The sequence below is a fragment of the Pinus tabuliformis genome, chromosome Q, assembly GCF_031772625.1.
Source record: "Pinus tabuliformis cultivar Carrire ecotype Pingquan chromosome Q, CPIR1, whole genome shotgun sequence".
NCBI lineage: Eukaryota > Viridiplantae > Streptophyta > Pinopsida > Pinales > Pinaceae > Pinus > Pinus tabuliformis.
In genome coordinates this window covers 1,240,607,767-1,240,621,331 of record NC_142296.1, presented here as the reverse complement: position 1 = coordinate 1,240,621,331, position 13,565 = coordinate 1,240,607,767, and positions in this window count along the sequence as shown.

Here is a 13,565-nt window from a genome sequence, read left to right as displayed (position 1 = left end):
ATGGATACGAAGATGAAGTATCAACAATTCAAGGACAAACAAATGATGAGGAAGTGGTTGAGTTACAAGGAATGTGGGATTTTATCCTTTAAAATGAAGAAACACAAGAATCCCTACCTATTGCAACCCAAAGTAGAGGCTCTGTTGATTGACCTCAAAAATATCCAAAGTAGAAGGTATCAACTCTAGCTCCCAAGGATAAAACAACAGGTAAGAAGTCTCCATCCAAATCTACCCAAACCGCTCCTCTTCAATCAAATTCTTCACCTCCAACCAAGACTATGATAGTATCCAATGAAATGGAATACAACATTATGGATGATATGAAAAATACTAGGGTGAACATTACCTTTCATGAGCTTAGCAAGTTGAAACATCAACAGAAGCTGTTACTCAAAGAACTCAAAACAATCCCTACTTCGCCTCTTCCTACCGTCGTACTCTCACAAGCTGCCCAAGAAATGGGAAGGCCCCCTGTTACTTCACTAGACAGAATTGATCCTACCGATATTGCTCTCATCAGGGGAAGATCTAAATCCCATACTCCATTTTTGTTGACTTTCAAAATAAAAAAAAATAAAAAAAATAAAAAAAAAATCTACACAACTATTTAGTTAACTCTTGAGCTTCATCTAATATTTTACCAAGAACAGTTTGCACGAAACTGAATGTTCAGCCTTAAAAATCCACTGTGTGCATTGTGCAGTTAGACCGGTCCCAAGTCGAAGTAATAGGGGAACTTAATCAAGTTACCATTATACTTTCATTGAACCTTAAAGTATGTCAAGTCATTGACATTCTTGTAGTTAATATTCCCAAATTCTACGGCTTAATCCTTGGTAGAGACTAGTAAGAGAAATTCCATGGTTATTTTGCGGTTGATTGGTATCACATGTGGCTTCCCTATAATGGCAAGCCAAATCAAATAAGGGTTGATCGTGAAAAGTATCAAAAGTATATTGTTACAAAATTATAAGGAGAGAATGAACCAGTTGCATTTAGTAGCAATATCATCAGAAACTACTCAGTCGAATCATTTCTAGGAAATTTCAATGCAAATAATTCACCTTTCTTGGAAAATTCTGATGTATCGCAAGTTGAAAACTTTTCTCAAACAAATACTTCTAAGTGTATAAATTTAGTAGATAAACCTATAATTAGCTCTTTATTTTTGAAATTATTTTTTTACGGATCTAAATCCAATGATGGAACAGGAGTAAGATGCATATTAGTTAGCCCAGAAGGGGAAAACACTATGTTAGCAAGCGGACTTGAATTTGATTGCACAAACAACGCTGTTGAACATGAAGTGTTAGTTCAAGGCCTATATAAAGCCATCGAACTTAATATCAAATACCTACGAGTGTTTGGGGATTCAGAAATTGTGATAAAAAAAATTAGAAATACTATACATTGTTTGTCTGGACATTTGAAACATTATCAATCATTAGTCCAAGATCTCACTTCTCACTTTACAACATCTAATATTTCCCCTATCCCTAGACTCCAAAATGCAAGCGTCAAGCTTTTGGCTAATGTGGCCTCCAAGCTCATTCCACCAGGAGATTACAGTCTCGATCAATTTTCTATTGAATTGATTTTTAGGCCTTCTATTATTGACAATGTCACCAATTTGCGAGTCTTTAATAACAATCTGGATATCATAAGATTTTTGACATCGGAAGGTTCTTATGATGACTAGTTAATTGATGAAGATCAACATGATGACCAACGTAAGCAAGACGCAACAATGAACACTATACATAAGTTTTTTGTTAAGCTGGAAGTCTTATATGACCTTAAGGACATATTAAAAATACCGACCAACTCAAAACTTCAGAGTTCAACTCTGAGGTTTGAATTGGTTAATCTCGGAACTGACCTTAAACCTCAAAATATCAATCTAGGTTTTGGACTTACATCAGATGAAAAATCAGCCTTTATACAATTATTGAAGAAATATAAGAATGTCTTTGCTTGGAACTATGAAGATCTTAAAACATACGACACTTCTATAATTCAACATACCATCCCCATGACATCTGATGAAAAACTTGTGCAGTAGAAATTGAGAAAGATTCATCCCAATTTAGAAAATCAAATTAAGTCTAAATTGAATAAACTGCTGAAAGCCAAGATTATTTTCCTGGTCAGACATTCCAGGTGGGTCTCCAACCTTGTCCCAGTTAGAAAAAAGAATGGTGATATTCGAATATGTATAGACTTCTACAATCTCAATAAAGCTTGTCAAAAGGACAACTTTCTGTTGCCTCCTATGGAACAGATATTGCAATCAGTTGCAGGCTCAAAACTAATGTCTTTCCTGGATGGATTTTCAGGTTATAACCAGATTCTAGTACATCTAGATGATCGACTAAAAACTACATTTAGAACCAAATGGGGCACCTACGCCTATCAAAAGATGCCATTTGGATTAATCAATGTTGGTGAAATGTTTCAAAGAGACATGGATATAGCTTTCAAAGGTTTGGTAAACAAATCAGTGGTAATCTATTTTGATGACATAATTGTATACTAAAAAAATGCAGTAATCATCAAGAGATTTAAAACAAATCTTTAACGTTGTCAAAAGTACGGAAGTTCTCTTAATCCAAAGAAATCGTTCTTTGCATTAAGTCAAGGAAAACTCCTTGGATTCATTATATCAAAAGAAGGGATTCACATTGACCTTGATAGAATAAGAGAAATTTTTGAAATTCCTTTACCTCATAAAAAAAGGTCTATGCAATCTTTCCTTGGGCAGATAAATTTTTTTAAAATATTTGTCCCTGACTTTTCACGAATTGTTTTACCTCTTCAATCCATGATTAAGAAAAATTATCTTTTTAAATGGGGACACATAGAGCATGAAGCCTTTGATTTGATTAAACAAGCAATCATAAATGCTCCCTCTTTGGAAACTCCAAATTTTTCTAATCATTTCATTTTATATACTTTCACTTCCGAGAAATCATATGCAGCTATATTAAAACAAGTCAATGATGATAAAGCCGAAGCACCAATTTCTTTCTTTAGCTCCAATTTATAGGGGGCTGAATTGAACTATTTAGATGTTGAAAAACAAGCCTTTGTTGTTTTCAAATCCATAAAGCATTTCAGACCCTTCCTCCTCAAAACCCACACAAAGGTAGTAGTACCATTCTCAACAGTGAGAAATCTGTTAATACAAAGGGATGTAGGTGAAAAGAGAGAAAATTGGGTAATGACATTGCAAGAATATGACATCGAAATCAGACCAACTAAAATTGTAAAAGGTCAAGGTTTTTGCAGAATGTTAGTAGGAGCATCCAACTTACCAGCACTACAAGATTTAGGTAACGATATACAAGTATACGAGGTAAGCCTTAATGACATTGAATCTAGATATGTTGATATCATTTTTTATTTAAGAAATGGGTATGCCCCTCCACAACTAAATTACCAAATAAAAATGGCTTTCAGGCTAAAAGCTAGACAATACCAAATCATCAATAATGTGTTATTTAGAATAAATTATGACTTTGTTTTTCTTATATGTCTTGAAAAATCTGAGGTAGAAAAGGTTTTGCAGGAACTCCATGATGGGCCAGCTGGTGGACATTTTGGAGGGGACACAACTGCACATAAAATCCTGCATGCTGGCTATTATTGGCCAACCTTATTCAAGGATGCACACAATTATGTAAGGAAATGTAAAGTTTGTCAAACAATTGTTGGTAGACAGAGGAAACTCACATTACCATTGCAACTAGTCAACATTGAACACCCATTTGAACAATGGGGACTGTACATAATAGGTGAGATCGTTCCTCACTCCTCTAAGTAGCATAGATACATTCTTACAACAACTAATTATTTCACAAAATGGGTGGAAGCAATTCCGCTTAAGGTAGCCAATTATGAGAACATCATTGAATTCATCGATCAATTTATTATTACCAGATTTGGTCTGCCCTCTGGCCTTATGTTTGATAATGCATCTTATTTTTCAGGAAATGTTATGACAAAATTTTCTCTTAAAAGAGGTTTTAAACTTAAATACTTTGCTAACTATTATCCTCAAGGAAATGGCTTAGCCAAATCTACAAACAAAAATCTCATAAGAATTATTAAACGAACCGTTGATCAAAGTCAAAAAAACTAGCATAAGTCTTTAATATTTGCTCTATGGGCAGATTGAATAACATAGACGGCAGACACGTATCCTTTTAATTTTGTCTATGGGAAAGAAGTTGTCCTCCCAACAAATGTAGCTATTCCCTCACTAGCCCTAGTTCAATTTATTGAAGAAACTCCTTCCTCTTCTATGCAAGTGAGACAATTACAAATCCTTAAGCTCGAAGAAGAAAGGGAAAAGGCCAAAATTACACATGCACATCATCAACAGTTAGTCAAAGCTTCCTTTGATGCTAATTCTATAAGTACAAAATCCTTTCAGCTCGGAGACCTGGTATTAAAATGGGACAAAGCACACGAGGAAAAAGGTAAGCATACCAAGTTCCAACGAATGTGGCTTGGCCCATTTTAGATTGTGGAACACATAGGCCCATCAACCTTTTTATTACAAGATTTATCAAGCAAGAGAGAATCTCTACCTGTTAATGGGTAGATCCTTAAGAAATATTTTTCATAGAATATCACCTCTTCTATTCCTTGTATATTATTGTCTTTACTTTTTAGGAAAATAAAAAGTTGAGTAGCATTTACCTTTTCCTTTGCAAATAATAGTCTCTTTTATATTTTGACTTTTCGCTTGTATAAGTAAAGATGGTTAAGAAGATGATTTTTGCATTTGAAACATGAGTTAAGTTTTATTGCTCTGAGATTGCTTGTTCTCTGCCAAAAATATTTTTTTTTTGCTAAACCTTGACTTTATAAAGAAACCTTTGCTCTACCATCAATCAAGAAAAGTATCTTAAACAAAGCAAAGTCTCTCTACAGAAAAGCATCTTAAACTCTACAATTGTCATCCAGAAACTCTTAAGAAGTCAATGAGTCTCCCCATCTAGTACAATCTTTCATCCTCAAAGTGTAATTCTAAAATATCCTTAAACTTAAAGGATAAGAGGTCTCATCAAGAGCCAGCTTACCATGATCATAGGAAAATACTGCATATCAAAACAAGGTAATGACTTGAGATTCCATCAATCAAAAGACAAGGGGTCTCATCAAGAGCTAGCTTGTCCAGCTAAGTTACAACCAGTGAATGGCATTGTCAATTTAGGTCACCAAACCAAGACAATGACCTTTGAGGAGTAAAATGAAAACTTTAAAGAAAAGAAAATTATTTAAAAAAAAAAGTATATAAATATGAACTTGTGTTTAAGGATTTCATTCTTATCTAGATGGGATACTGAATCATTGTTGGTTAAAAGGCAACCCTGTCGAGGCTATGGATGCCTATTGGCAACAGAGGCTCTACCTATGGCAATTGAGTATACCAAAAAATTTGATCTATGAGAGTCCCCCTGTTTTTATCTTTAAAACCAAGGAATGACTGATGTAGACAAAGAAAATTTCATATTGAAGAGGATGATCAAAAGGGTAATAGTTAAGTAAATGTTGTTTTATTATTCAGAGCAATATTTCTTATCTTATATTTCATGTAATTTTTATTTTCTAAAATTACCTTTATTTTGGAAGTTTTTAGAAATTTCAAAAAATTGTCAGAGATAACTAGTTCTTCCAAGTGAATCACCAATTGTTGTGCTATTAAACAACCCCCCATTTATTAATAGTGATAGTTAATATTATATTAATAAAAAGAACCCTTTAAAATATCCTTCCAAAAGTAAGTTTAGCATTTAGGCATTTTTCTTGTTAATTTTTGGAATAAAGAAAGATATTAAGATAAAACCTTTTGAAAAAGCTAGCAAATCTTCGCCTTTTCACATATCACATGATCAAGCATGTCAAAAGCCTTGCTATCCACCAAAACTAGTAAAAAGCAATAAAAAGAGAATACCGCGCTAAAACCTTAAAACTATCAGGTTTCCCGTGTGAACTAAGTTCTAAATCATTTCTTAATAAAATAAGGTTTGCATAGCAAATCACTACTTACAAAGGGCGCACCTAAACAAATTACCTTAAATCATGCAATATGCAAGATTGCGATGCCACACTCTCCCTTATTGCATCACATTAAGAACACTTAAGAAGAGACCGAAGCCTTATCATCATGCGAGATTGTGAAATGCAATTGAAGACCCAAACCCGATTCTGAAATATGTTATAAACAAGCACTCAAGTCCGCTACTTAAGGAAAAAGGGATTTACATAGAAAATCCTAACAAATAAGCTATGCTTTGAAACTGATAATGAGCAGCCCACATTTCACATCTCGCAGAAACTAAAAAACGTTAAAGAAATCACAATAATCACAATGTGATAATGCGATTTGTGATATTTCATAGCAATCGCAAAATCAACGTTTTTGTAGTTTAAAGGCTCGCCACCCTAAAACGTTCTTCCACGAATTACGATGCAGAGCATTAATGAGCAATAAACATGGGGATAAGGAACCATTAGTGGGCGTTTAGTAATGGTTAATAGCATTTACGTTTGAAAGACAGTTCAACATGTTATGATATCTTCTCACCTGCATTCAAATAAAAACTCCTTTCTTGTCACCTTTTCAAATTTATCTACATTATTCATTCTTAGTCTCATTCTTATCTCTATATATCTGATAGCTTCTGTTTTGATCCATTTTCAGGAAAAGTCCACATAAAGAGTCATGGGAGCAATGGCAAAGAGGGGCAAGGTAGACACATCTAAGAAATCAGAAATGACTCCCTTATTCTCTGATACTACATGTAGCAAAGGCGGAGGAACCTCTACATGGGAAACCATGTATGATTTATTAGAAGAAGAGAAACCAAGACCTCTGGTAACAAAGGCCACAACTGATGGACATGCTTCGTCAGATGCCTCCATCTTCAAGATGGTGTGCTCATTTCTGCACCGCATTGCCACAAGACCAAAGATAATTTCATATACATATATGGTCAAGTGGATAATTGATCAGGTGGATGTCTCAGACAAAGAATTTAAGACTAGAAGGCAGGAGGTTATGGAATCTTCTTCACGTGACAACCTATGACTTATTTACAATCTTCCAAAGCCACAGACATTCTACAACAAATAGTTCCCTAAGAAATTTTCTAAGGAGAATGAAGGCCCAACAGAAGTTACGCGAACCTGGATGTAAAATCAAGGCAAGATCAAAAAGGATAAATTGGGTATGTATTCTATAACATCTATATCTCCCCCTCATAGTTTTGTAGTAGCCATACTATGTAGAATGTTCGACAAGCCCGATGGTACAAAATTTTCCCCATAATAGTTGCCATTAATAGATGCAGTCGTAAACACAACAATAATGAATTGGGCAGTAAACGCAACAATAATAGAGTATAGGAGAAAAAGGAGTATCTCTTCTAGGGTTTACCCTCCATTTTTCATGAGTGCCTATATAATGGACACTATCTATTTTGGTTCCAAATTTCCTATCATGGGATGGAAGTGGACTGTGAAATACCCACTTCCCATTCATATATATCATAAGAATATGTGGGAGTCTCAATTTCACCCCCATATTTACAGAATTTGTCAAGGAGTTATGCTGCCTATTCATAAACATGTCTACAATAGGAATGCCCCTAGATTTTCTAGAGAAGTTGAAGTAGATATCCTACTTGTAGCCAGATGGTTTTGGGAGAAAACATTTACATATATCAGAGTATTCAAGAGCATTTCTTCACCACATTTATTCCCATACTATATCCCTGATAAGTTAATGGTTGGGGAGATAGCCTACCGAACAGCAGGAGAAGGTGGGCTGAGCAAGGGATTGAAGGAATAGAAAATGGCCATTTGGCCTACATTTCCATTGCAATGTGGTGCGTTTGCACTACACGATTTTAGACATGCATGCAAGGAAGAAGAGATTATGAAATCTTTGAAATTGGCTACAGTTCCAGGAAGATTGTATGACCCAAATGGCACCACCAAAGAATTCACTACTATGGTGAAAGTGAAAATATTCACCTAGAGGAAGATGCATTCGATGACCTCTTCCTACAAAAAGAAACATTTTCGGAAGAAAAGCATATGGCTTCACTAATTTTTTCCCCAGATGATCCTAAGGCCTTCCACGAATACAGAGAGAGGAGATTATTACAAGTCCCATTGGACCTATTACAGATTGAACCAATAAGGGAGCCAAATCCCAGTTTAAGCTTAGAGGAAAGCTCCAGAGAAAATTCTAAAGATAATTCTGGAGCAAAGTTCCAAGAGAATTCTACCCATGAGTCACATCACTCAGAGAAACAGTCCCAGAATGGGGGTAATAAAAACAAAGAGTCTAAGAGAGACACATCCAAAACTATAGAAAAAGTAGTCGAGCAAACCTCGGCAAAGAAATAGGCTGAAATTCACTCTACCTCCACCTAGTCGACTAAACCTCCAGTTGTTGATTTGGAAAAAGAATGGGAGAATTTTAATAAAAAGCTCCATACAGAAGAATAAACATCTGAAGTACAGACTCCACAACACATATCAACTCAAGAGGTTACAGTGGAGAAAATTGTAAGTACTCAAGATATAGAGCTCATTCTTGCCACCCCCACTTCTGAAATTGTTTTAAGAGTTGAGGAAATTCCTCCCTTAGATGTGTTTTATAGCCCTACCCATAAATTTGTCATCAAAAGGAAGAGGAAGAAAAGAAATTTGGATGTTGCAGCTGTTACCTCTCCCGACAATGAACTGATGGATATTGTTTGGAGAGATTCACCCATGGGCCCATCTAAGAACCTTACAAGACTGTCGTAATTTGTGGGAGCCTATGCTACGTCAACTATTGATAAAGAAACAAAGGTTCAAACACTGCTAAGAGAAAAATAAAAAAGATCATGTTGTTGGAACATATATTAGAGAAAGAAAAATCTAATAAACAAGCAGAGTTACAAATTGCCAAACTACAGAAGGAGTTTGAACAGATGCAAATACAACATCAAGCCAGACTAGCAGAAAAGGATGTGCGGATTCAAGCTATGATAGAAGTATAAATATAGTCTGCAAATCAATCAGTTCCTAAAAGAAGCACTCAACCTTAACGCACAACTAATGCAACAAAAGGAACTTTTGTGCCAAGAAATCTTGCAAGTAAATCCTTACTACAAGATTAGTGATAAGCTAACAAGCCAAGTCGTCAACATGAGGCTTGAGTATGACGAAATCCATAAAAGGATTTCTGAATTTATCACCTAGCAAGAATCATAAGATGGGAGAAAGGTTGATTTGCCAAAACTGGAGGAGTCACATAAAGAAATTCCATTTGTAGACTGGGATTCTCAGCTCAAGCAAGCAGAAAGGGCAACAACAGCTGTGGTAAAAGCATCAAATAGCATCATTGAAACCATTAAAAAAAATCTACATGGTGCCAACTTGGTTGCTGATTCTATACCAAGATTTCTTCCACACACCAATCAACTAGAGTAGTAATGGAGACAAGCAACAAAGGAAAGGGAGGAGGTGATCAGAAAAACGAGCAAACTGAAATGGGAACCATATTGGCAATTCTTAGTCAAGCCATATAGCCATTGGATGATGTTGCATTTCCTAACCACTTCCACACAGAAAATGGTGCCAGCACTAACAGATGTCGTATTTACTGGAAAATCAAAATCTGTGATCAACAAACCGACACATCTCAAACCAATGATGGATATCTGCAATCTTAAGGATCAAATGCAAAGGAGTTAGTCGCCTATCTTATTTCTATTTTAGTTTCATTTCGCATAATATGAGGAAGTTCGCTTAAACCTCCTCAACTATTTTTGTAATAATCTATTTTAGGACCTACAGTTTTAGTATTTAAACCCCTCTCATGCATTTAGAGAGAGGTCCAAAGTTTTTATTAGAAACATTCTTCAAAACATGCACTTATGTACCTTTGAGGAGGTTTTAGTAGAATGAATGGAAGAGGATCTATTTTCTTTTATATCTAGCATGTTCTACTGAAATTGCACTTTTGCACTCTTAGATGATGTTGGATTGGTTGGAGTTGGATCGATATTGCTAAAACACATGAGTACAACTTATTACATATGGTACTTTTATCTTGTGATTTTTTATTTTTTTTTTATGTATCAGGCATTATTGCACTTTTGCATGGTGTTGGCATTAATTTCATGTTGAATACGTGGATGATTCTATATGAGATATATCTCTCACAATCATTTTGGCTAACTATTTATCCAAAACGATTATTGTTAAAATGATTTCATCTCTTATTGTAGTTGAATGACCTTTATTACCAATTGCTATAGGACATTATTGTAGATCGCATATCTTGATTTTATTCTCGGGTATAGTTATAGTTAGATAGTGTTTAAAACTAGGATATATGCATGTGATTAATAGTTTAGGTTAGGTTACACTTAGTTAAATCATTCCCCCATTACATCATATATCACCCCATCAACACTACCAAAATATCTTTTTGGGAAACTGGTCCCATTATCCCTAGTTGGAGCCACTACACCAAACGGAAATGGAGCTGCCAACCAAGGTCCGGACCGGGTGGTTTTCCTCCATTTTGTAGCAACAATTTTTTAGGCTTCAATGCTATCATAAAGGCATTTCTAGCCTAAAAATAAGTTTTTTTTTTTTTTTGTAACTACCTCTCAAAAGATTATAACCTTTTGCAAAATTACTAACTACTCATACAACTATACATCCATGTAAAAAAATTCCTAAATCCATCAATCTCTTCCATTCGACATATAATACAATCATCTTAGACTTCTAAATCATGCAAGGATTCCAATTCATAAAATGTGATCTTACTCCCCTTTAATTTCTGCCTCAAAAAATATCACAAGCACATATTCTTGTAAAACAAGAAGTCAACTAAGTTTTTCATTAATCGCATACCTTTTTCTTTAAGTTCAAATAAAACAAAGTTCTCAACACATAAAATTTTATCTTCTAAACATGTTATTCTCTTAATAATTTACAAGTTAATCAAATTCCAAGAAAGCAGTTCATCAATTTCATAAGCAATATGAGTTTTGACTCGAATGTCTAACTAGCAATAGTTTGAAGTAGAGTTCAATCCTCATAATTTCTCTAATTAATTTGGTTAAATAGAATTCAACCTATATTTAACTGACAAAATCATTAAAGAGACTATTATGTGTTAGCCTCACTCTCTTAAAAATCAATAATAAATCCAATTATTAAATTAAATAAATAAAATCATGAGAATTACTCAAAATAAGGAGTCTAGTTTGGAGAGAGATTATCTCCAACTATCTCTCCTAAATTAGTGTGTAAGTTGAGAAATTGTCTCAACCAAGTGAGTCTAAGATAGACGCACTATCTTAAGACCACTTACTCATGTATTTAAATGTATTATTAAATTTTTAAAATAATGAGAATTACATGAGCATGAGAGAGCACATGATGGCTCTCTGCCTTTTTTGCCAATTTAATTTTTGTGTGTTAATTTGCTATGTATATGGTTATATGGCTTTGTGATTCTTCTTCATGTGGTATCAGAGATTGAAAGATAAGAGTTGCATTTGTGTTGAGACTATGATCGTCACATTCAGAAAGCTCGAGTTAAAGCGGCATTAGAATTGTGTATCGATCATGGCTAGGTGAGAATGTGAGTAAAGACAATTTCTTTCCGGTTTGTAGCCATTTCTATGTCAATTTTTCCATCAAGGGTCATGAATATTGATTCCAAGCTCAGGACCGATTCTTACCAAAGGATCGCATTGTTATTCCTCAAGCCTAGCTGATGTTTTCTCTGAGGCCACGATTGCTTGATTTGGGAACACTGAAGGAAAAGGGGAGTTCAATATCAGGGTCAACATCAATATATTATACAGTGAATCGAACTGCATCAAACGTGGATAGATCATGGCATTATCTAGACTATGTTCACGTGCATGAAGGTTGATTTCGACATTAAAAGCGACTGGAATCTCATTCTTTGATAGACCAAATCCAAGCCGAGAGAATCAATTATGAAGTCGCGTTGGACCAAGGGCTGAGTCTTGGGCATGATCGCCAAGTGAATTGCCAAAGAAAATAATCTTGTGCGTAGAGTGATTGTGGATCTCCCTGTGATTGGATTGTAAGCAATTTGAGCTAGCGTAAGGAGTTGTGCACATAGGTTTGCAAAGACAGGGTGTGGGATGAGTATACAGTGTGATTTTCTTCATGATGCCAGAATCTAAATCCATTGAAAATCCTCCAGGATTCTTTTGGAGTACTTGTACAGTCACAAGTATGTTGATTTGAAAAATGATCAAACCGACAAACCTTTCGACGATCCGAGTAAACTAGCCTTTTCCTAGAGAGTAGGAATATATGATTTGGCACTTCATCGTTACTTCAACTTTGCAACTCTGGTAGTCTGCCACATCTACTACCAGTGTGAATCCTTATTAATTATCTCTTTGTATTTCTTGCTGAAATCAGTGACAGGGGGTCCATCAATGAGTCTCGGTGAAAAAACCTCTAATACTTAGATGTCCTTGGCGATAGTGGTGGACCAGATCATGTTTGTAGCGAAAAAAACCCATCTTTGATTACTCTGTATACTCAAGCATTTAAGTTTGCTTTGAACGCAGAAAGGGAAAGGAAGTTTGGATGGAAGTTTCGAGAGGCACGTGAAATGGGTTGCTGCTTGGATTTCCAGGATGTTTTGCAGCAATTAACTGTTGATCCTACATGCAGTTTTATTGTGTGATACACGAAATAAGTGGTAGCTAGATTTAGAACCAGAACAAAGTCACATAGTTCAAGTCAATGGTTTTCTAAGTTATTCGGTGGCAAGAGAACGTATCCCTGATCGGATTATGTTTAGTGTCTGATGGGTCTTGTTGTTCTGAGGTGATTCAAGAACATTCAACTTTCGAAATGGTATTGTACAAGCACAAAGAAGCCAGCGTAAGCCAGCTTGAGCCAACCAGTAGCCAGCATGGAGGACAGCCAGCGTGGAGGACAAACTAATATGCATGGAGTATTTGGCGTGATACTGCCACTGTTTACCTGGAGCGAACACCATAGAACTCTTTGTCAATGCCAAATTCAAGGTTTGACTTCTCACCAGTGAATGGTGAGAATTTACTTTATGCATTAAACTTAAAAGTTTAGTTTGGAATTAAACGTGAATTCACCTTTTATAAAGTGATATCATAAAAGGATGATAAATTCATTTTTAAGTGGGATGATAAAGTAGAGTTTTTATGGAGCTTTTGGAGACATAAGGTTATGAAAGATTTTTTATGTAATGGAGTCATAAGTGCTTTTGTGAAGTCATAAGTGAATATTTTTATTTCTAGAAGGTTGAGTCAGTTTTTGAAGACAATTTACCTCCAAGAAGTTCTCAAAGTTTGTGCTTGAGAAATTTCATTCACGATGTTGTGAAGGTGAAGATTGATGTACTCCCATACTTAAATAAAAACATATCTTTTTGGTGGTGATTGTGTCCTAGATCCGCCTGAAATTGAATAAGGGGATCTTAGGTACACCGTGTGTAATGTATG